General features: G+C 36.6%; 1 pseudogene; it reads right to left on the bottom strand.

Annotated features, from left to right (window-relative positions):
• Window positions 1–5,271: 5,271 nt before the first annotated feature.
• On the bottom strand, window positions 5,272–6,929 carry LOC112096214 (annotated as a pseudogene).
• Window positions 6,930–7,805: the final 876 nt, after the last annotated feature.

The raw sequence follows: 7,805 nt of genomic DNA, 5'->3' as shown, positions 1-7,805 counted from the left end.
TGTTTCTGTAAAACCTTCTGGTGGGAGCATATATATTTCTTCTTCAAGTTCTTCATGAAGAAATATTGTTTTCACATCTAACTGCTCTAGATGTAAGTCAAATGTAGCACACATCGCCAAGACTACTCTGACTATTGTGAGTCGGACTACCGAAGAAAATATCTCATTAAAGTCAATACCTTCTTTTTGAGCATATTCTTTCACCACCAGTCTTGCACGATACCGCTCCACTTGGTCATTACCATCACGTTTGATCTTATAGACCCATTTGTTACCAATGGCTTTTCTTCCACGTGGTAGTGATACAAGTTCCTATGTCTTGTTCTTGTGTAGAGCCTCAATTTCTTCCTACATTGCTGTCATCCACAAAGCACCATCTGAGCTGTTTAAAGCTTCATGGAAAGTTGAAGGCTCTCAATCCTCTGTTAGAAGACAGTATGCAATGTTGATCTATGTGACATACTCTGAGTCCTAGGTTGGCGGTCCTCTCTCACGAGTTGACAGACGAACTTCTGGAGCCTCGGACTCGACTGGTTCTTGTTCCTCGTGCTCTGGTGCTGCTTCAAAAGAATCTGAATCTTCTAGATTACTTTCCACATATACCGGTATAGTCTCTGACTTTTCTTTTACACTGTTATCATCTTCATATCTCCTTTGCAGTTGATTTTCTATAAAGATAACATCTCTACTGATGACGATCTTATGGTCAGTGGGGTCCCACAGACGATACCCCTTTACTCTATCAGCATACCTCAAGAAGATACATCTTCTAGATTTTGCATCCAGCTTTGTTCTTTCTTGGGCATTGTACATTACGTATACAAGACATCCAAATGCATGTAGGTAGGAATAATCAGCTGGCTTTCCAGTCCACATCTCCATCGCTGTCTTCAGCCCAATAGCTGTAGATGGCGATCGATTTACTCTATAACATGCAGTTTTGGCTGCTTCTGCCCAGAATGAATTGGGTAGACCAGCAGTTCTCAACATAGCTCTTATCCGTTCTATAAGAGTTCTATTCATTCGCTTTGCTATTTCATTTTGTTGAGGTGTGTATGCCACTGTGAACTGCCTCTGAATACCTTCTTGCTTACAGAAAGCAAGAAACTCGCCGTCTGTATACTCTCCACCATTATCCGTCCTCAAGCACTTGATCATTTTTCCGGATTCAAGTTCTACCCGCACTTTGTATTCTTTAAACACTGAAAATACATCTGACTTTTTCTTAATTGGATACACCCAACATCTCCTGGAATAATCATCAATGAAAGTCACCATGTACTTTGCACCTCCCATAGACATATCCGGTGATTCCCAAACATCAGAATGAATCAAGTCTAGAATGCATTTACTTCTAGCAATAGATCTACTGAATTTTAATCTATGTTGCTTACTTGTAACACAATGCTCGCAAAATGGTAAACTTACCGATTTGAGCCCCGGAAGCAATTTTCGCTCAGAGAGAATCTTCAAACCTTGTTCTGACATGTGGCCAAGTTTGAGATGCCACATCATCGTCGATGCGACACACGCATCAGCCTCCTGTAGTGTTTCTCCTTTAAGTATGAATAGATTAGCACCGATCTTTTCTACCTTCATAAATACAAACGCTCCTTTAACAATCTTCATAATTTCATTCTCCACATGAGTTTTGTACACATGACTATCCATTTGTCCCAAAGATAATAGATTTTTCTTCAGGCCGTTGACATGTCGTACCTCCCCAATTGTGTGAATTATACCATCAAACATTTTTATTTTGATAGTATCAATACCAGCGATCTCCAAGGCATGATCATTACCCATATATACAGATCCTCATGAGATAGGATCATATGTGTGGAACCATTCCCTCCGAAAGGTCATGTGCCAGGTAGCTCTTGAATCTATAAACCAGACATCAGATAGTAGTTTTCTGCCTTCTGAAACAGTTGTTACCTCGCTGTAGAAAATTTCGCCATCATCCGAGGTACTTGCTACACACCCCTGAGCATTTGATGACTTAGGTTCTTTGCCATCTTTTCTCTTCTGGTTACTCCAACACTCTTTCTTGACGTGCCATTTCTTGCCACAGTTGTAGCATTTAACATTCTTCTTACTTCTGAATTTTGATCTACCATGATTTTGACTCCCACTGGGGCCACGTTCCGTTGATCTCCCTCTCGTCACTGATAGCGCCTTCGCTTGCTGTGAACTTGCTTATCTGTTGTTCTTATTTTTCCGCCTGCTCTCCTCATTTAATGCAGAGGCTGCAACATCGTCAAAAACTAGATTGTCCACTAGATTGTTGTTTGTTAGGTTGATGATAAGTTTATCATACAAATCTAGTAGACTTTGAAGTAGAAGCTCTGTACGTTCATTCTCCTCTATATTATGACCCAACGTTGTGAGTTGTGAAAATAGAGTCTTCAAGGTGTTGGTGTGATCGATCACCATTGTAGATTCCGCCATTCGAAGAATATAAAGTCTCATTTTCAAAAAGATTTTGTTGTGTAGTGACTTGGCCTCGTACAATTTTGTAAGAGTATCCCATATTTCCTTCGCTGTATTTTTCTCTGCCACACTGGATAATATTCCATCCGCAAGTACCAGGTGTATATCATAAATGGTGTTGCCATCTACCTCGTTCCACTTGCCATCAGTTATCTCCATGAGCCTTTCTCCAATTGCTGCTAAGCAATTATTTTTCCTCAATACAGCTTTCATCTTCATTTTCCACAACGAAAAATTATTCTCGTTGAACTTCTCAATTTCATACTTTACCGCCATTTTGTTGATAAATACCACACACAAACTAGTGTACCCCCTTGAATAGTTGTGAGTATGTGTGAGAATTCACACCAGGAAAGTTCCCAGGAAAGACTGGAGGGGGTCACAATGGTCCCACTTAAAACCCAGACTCCTTAAGCTCTTATTGCCTTTCTGACAGAACTTTCCTAGACATGTACAAAACCACACAGTTGCTTTACTCACACCACTATTCTCTGCTTTGCATCGCAAAATCCTTGGATCGCTCCCACCGTTTCTCGTGAACAGTACCGTATACGTGAATAGTACCCCTACATGAATAGTACCTCGACTCCAAAAATACAACCAATAGCTCTGATACCACTGTTGGGAAATTGATAGGTGAAGCAGACACGCAGCTAAAATGAAATTGTAAGAAAATAAAGAACAAGCGCAAAAATAGACACCAAGAAATTACGTGGTTATGCTTTTAGCGTACGTCCACAGGCGAAGACAAAATGAAAATATTATACTAGTGATATGATGATTACAAATATTGTAATCTTTTGGCTCACTACCCAGAACCCCAATACACCCAATCTCTCACTCACTAATTACACCAGAGTAATAAATATTGAAAATAAATGCTTATAAAGAGAAACTTATTTTTCTTTCTTTTATAAGTTCTCGGATGCACTCAAAATGGGATGCAAAACTCATTTGCATGGCTCCCTTTATATAGCCAATTGTTGGCTAACAAATTCCACAAGTTAGGTTTGAAAGCCACCTAACTCAACCACCTCCATTTCATTTTGTCCATGGTCGGCAATCACTAAATCAAAATGTCAGTGTCGGCACCCATTTTTCTTAATTTTCTTTCCTTTTTTTCTTCTTCCTCTTTTGTCTTCTTTCTTCTTTTCTTTGCCCTTTTTGGTGGATCCTTGACAGGATCAATAACTGCTCGAAAAATCGCATCCATGCATCTTAGATAATTTTTTTGAGTTGCAATATCCCACCAAATTTAAATCATTTAATGCTCTAAAACAATATTTCAAACAGATTAATTATCAAGTAGGCAATAAAAACTTTGCATTTTTATGTATTAAACGGCCACAATTCGAGGGATTTTATTATCACTAAAATATAACAACACAACAGACCGACTAATCTTTAAGGCTAAAGAAAATTGCGGACGTAAAACCAAACAAAAAACCTTAATGGTACAAAGTATGTCCAACTTTAAATTGGAAATCTTTGTAATTAATTTTAATATATTTTAGTAAACTCCAATATCCCATTAAAATTGAAAAACTCAAATATCTTGTATTGAAATAATACCGATGACTAAAATTTATCACAACCTCTGCTTATTTTTATACCATAATAAATAATTGTGAAGTTTTAAAAATACAAGTAAACATTAATTTCGTGAACTGAAGTGTGATTTGTTCAACACTAGAAAACATCATGAAAGTTTTTATCCATGAAGAAGTAATGTCTAAGAGTATCCGTTTGTTGTAATTAATTAAATTGCATCAGGCAAGAACAGCATGAAAACGAAAAAAAAAATCAGCTTTATTACAAAATTGAGTATGAAATTATAAATTTTTGTGTTAAATTTCTAATAATCTATTTTGTTCCAATTATGATTGTTAATTATGAAAAATGGTTATTTTCTATTCTAAGTTATTAAATACTCACTCCTCAGCCGTCATATGGAATTATATAGATTCATTTTATTTCTAAACCTGATATAAACATTTTCTTTGGTTATATTCTAAATTTGTGCAAATGTTTAAAACTAATTGAGCTTAAAAACTAAATCATTTGGAAAATCAGATTCGATATATTCGAATTAAAGGGCAGTCAAATTCAACTTGTAAATTAAATCATTCAATTAAAACTTTTAAACTTGGTAATGTAATTGAGTACAGATTTATATATACCTCTCCCTTAGCAGTCCACTTCGTGTTCAATTTCACACTTATCTTTATTGTTCTAATTGTGGATTTCATCATAAATGGGTTATTTTTCTACTCTACCTTATATTTGTAAAATACACATCTTCATGTATTCAAAAATGTGGAATAATCTATAGATTTATTTTTTATAATTTTTTTTTAAACGTTATATCAACTATCAAGAATAAAGGTATGCTAACGCTGCTGTCCAGCAGCTGAAGTTAGCAGATTCAGTTATAAGTAGTTATCAACTCTGCAACTGGGAGCATTTCACTTGAGCTTTGTTAGAATAGAAATTTATAGTGACTCCATGTTGTGGCATAGAGAAAGTTGCATCACAAGGGATGAAGTTTTCCTTGAAATCCAAGATATATAACATTTAGGAATCCATTGATCTTAAATTACTAATGAAACAATCGCCGACAATAGATCAGCCAAGAACTCACCTACCACAAGGTTTAAAACTAAATGCAAGGGTTTTTATGGTAAAGAATCAATCACCCTATTTTCCATACCCTAATTGCAAGGATTAACATCTTTGAAGAAAGTCAGAAACTCAGTTTTTATACTTGACAACCAAAACTCAATCATTTTCATATAATTCTCCAGCAACTGTTTTCAGGAACATAACCACATAATTTCAAATCAAAAGAAAGAAGCTCTAACATTGAATAGATGTGATCTGACTCCAAGTCTACTAGATACTTCATTAATCTTTCTGCTAAGACAACATCACCCTCAGTCCTACATGCTGCCAGCAATCAACCCAACACAACTTCATTTGGTTCCATAGGCATATTTTCTACGACATTTAATGCATCCTCCAATCTCTCTGCACAGCTTTAAAGATCCACAATGCAACCATGATGCTCAATCTGAGGAGAGACTCTATAAATTTTCTTCATAATGTCAAAATATTGAAGCCCGTCTTCAATTAAACCAGCATGGCTACAGGCGGTTAGCGCTCCTGTGAAACTGACTTCATCTGTTTTGAACACTCCTTTCTGCATCAAATTGAAATATTCCAAAGCTTCCCCCACAAACCCGTTAACTGCAAAACCCACAATAATCGAGTTCCAAGACACTAATGTTCGTTTATGCATCCTTTGAAACACTTGACGAGCAAATTCAATGCAGCCGAATCTAGAATACACATCCATTAACGTATTACATACCCTGACATTGTCTTTAAAGTCTTGCTTTGGAACATATCGATGCATCCACAAGCCTATACCAAGAGTCCTGACATTGGCACACACATTAAGAACTGAAATAATGGTTAAATAATCCGGCTCCACCCCAGAAATCTGCATTACTCGAAAATACTCCAATGCTTCCTCAAAATAATCTCTCTTAACAAACCCATTAAGCAAAGCAGTCCAGAAATCGCATCCCTCACAGGCATTTCATCAAGCATTTTAACTGCAGATTCAATATTCCCATGCCCCATGTACCCATCAATCATTCATTCCAAGTAAACGAACTTTTAACTGTCATCACATCGAAAACCACCGTAGCCAAATCCATTCGACCAAATTTGGCGTACATGTCCAGAAGTGCCGTGCCCACCATCACATTATTTCTATCCAACCCAAGTTTACAAACAAGCCCATAAATCAGAGCACCGAAAAACGAGCATTACGATGGAAAATCAGCGCAACCCGAAAGAAGGGTGGCGAAAGTGATGTGACTCGGATTGGTACCGTAGAGTCTCATGCGAGTAAACTCTAAAGCGGCTTCGAGTACGCAGCCGCTGCGGCAGTGGCGAGATATAGAAGAGGTCCATTGGACTGTAGTGTCTATGGTAGATTTGCTGTTGCTGGTTTGTATAGAGATTTGGGGTCTCTTTTTGAGGTTTTGATTAGGGTTTTGTTGATGTGGAAGAAAAGGTTGGCGGAGAATCGTTGCTATAGCGGGAGAGTTCATTTTTTTTCGAAATACCGTTAAAATGATAAGAGGAAGTTAACAAATGAAAACTTTAGAAAATCCTTATTTGGCCCCTCAGTTTGTTTCTTTAGTGGAGAGACGGTGAGGTAAGCCATCGATTGGTTTAGCACTATTTTTTATGAACGCTTTGGGGAGCTAAGCACAATTGAGGTCCTTGGTGGTTTGAGGATTTAGGCAGTAGGAGATGAGTGTCATGAGAGTTTAGAGAGCATGTGGGGGAGTTCAATGTCACGCGATGAGTGTTTTGTGCAGAAAATTCTACGGCATTTGGACAAGTTTTGTAAAATTGTTGCTAAGTAGTTTATTAAACTTCTCGAACTAGTTGAGCAAAAAGACTTGGTGTTTACGAGTACACTGAATGCTAGTGATGGAAGCTTCTAGAATCAAACCAAGCTAGTACACCTTAGTTCAATTTAACCTTTCTTGTTGGAAATTTCGAGTGGTCTGTGACATCGAGGTGGCTAAGAGTAGCCTAGATAAGCTAGTTGAAGCTCAAAAGAGATCATTAGAAAAATCAAGGGTAGCTCGGGTGAGTTTGGGAAGGCTCAAGAGAGTTAATACGTGAAATAAGTACACTTGGAGACAAAATCTAATAAAATCATACATATAAATATAAATAAAGCAAGATAATTTTTCATATGTGTGTTTAACTATATCCAAAATTCAGAATTTATCCTTTATATATCCCAAGTTATAAAAGTACAATTGCTTAAAGGTCAAGAACGACAGCATCTAAAAATAGATTTTCTTCCAAACTTCATTCAAGTTCTAATTAAGTCTCTTATTCAATACTAAAATCCGCGAGAATTAAACTAACCATAGTTTAACTTGTGATTAACAAACCTTAAATACATCAATTATGAAAGAAATAAAGTCACTAAGCAGACCATATCAGAAGTTTCTTAGATACCCGAACATCAATAAAGATCAAAGTTTTATATTTCATATTCAAACTATTAAAAGAATTTACTTACCAAAATCAAAGAAAACAGAAAAGACTTAAGCTTCTTAAGGGAATTTGAAGTATGACAGTGAAACAGCAAAAAAAAAAGAAGTGATTTTAGTTACATATAAAGAGAAGTTAATGGTGGTTACAGAAGTGGGGAAAGTTGGGTACAAATTAGATAATAGGAGGTTTTTAAACTTCCTTAAATCAATTGTAATTTCAAA

This window comes from Citrus clementina, unplaced genomic scaffold (genome assembly GCF_000493195.1).
Source record: "Citrus clementina cultivar Clemenules unplaced genomic scaffold, Citrus_clementina_v1.0 scaffold_8, whole genome shotgun sequence".
NCBI lineage: Eukaryota > Viridiplantae > Streptophyta > Magnoliopsida > Sapindales > Rutaceae > Citrus > Citrus x clementina.
This window is presented reverse-complemented; position numbering and strand designations above follow the sequence as displayed.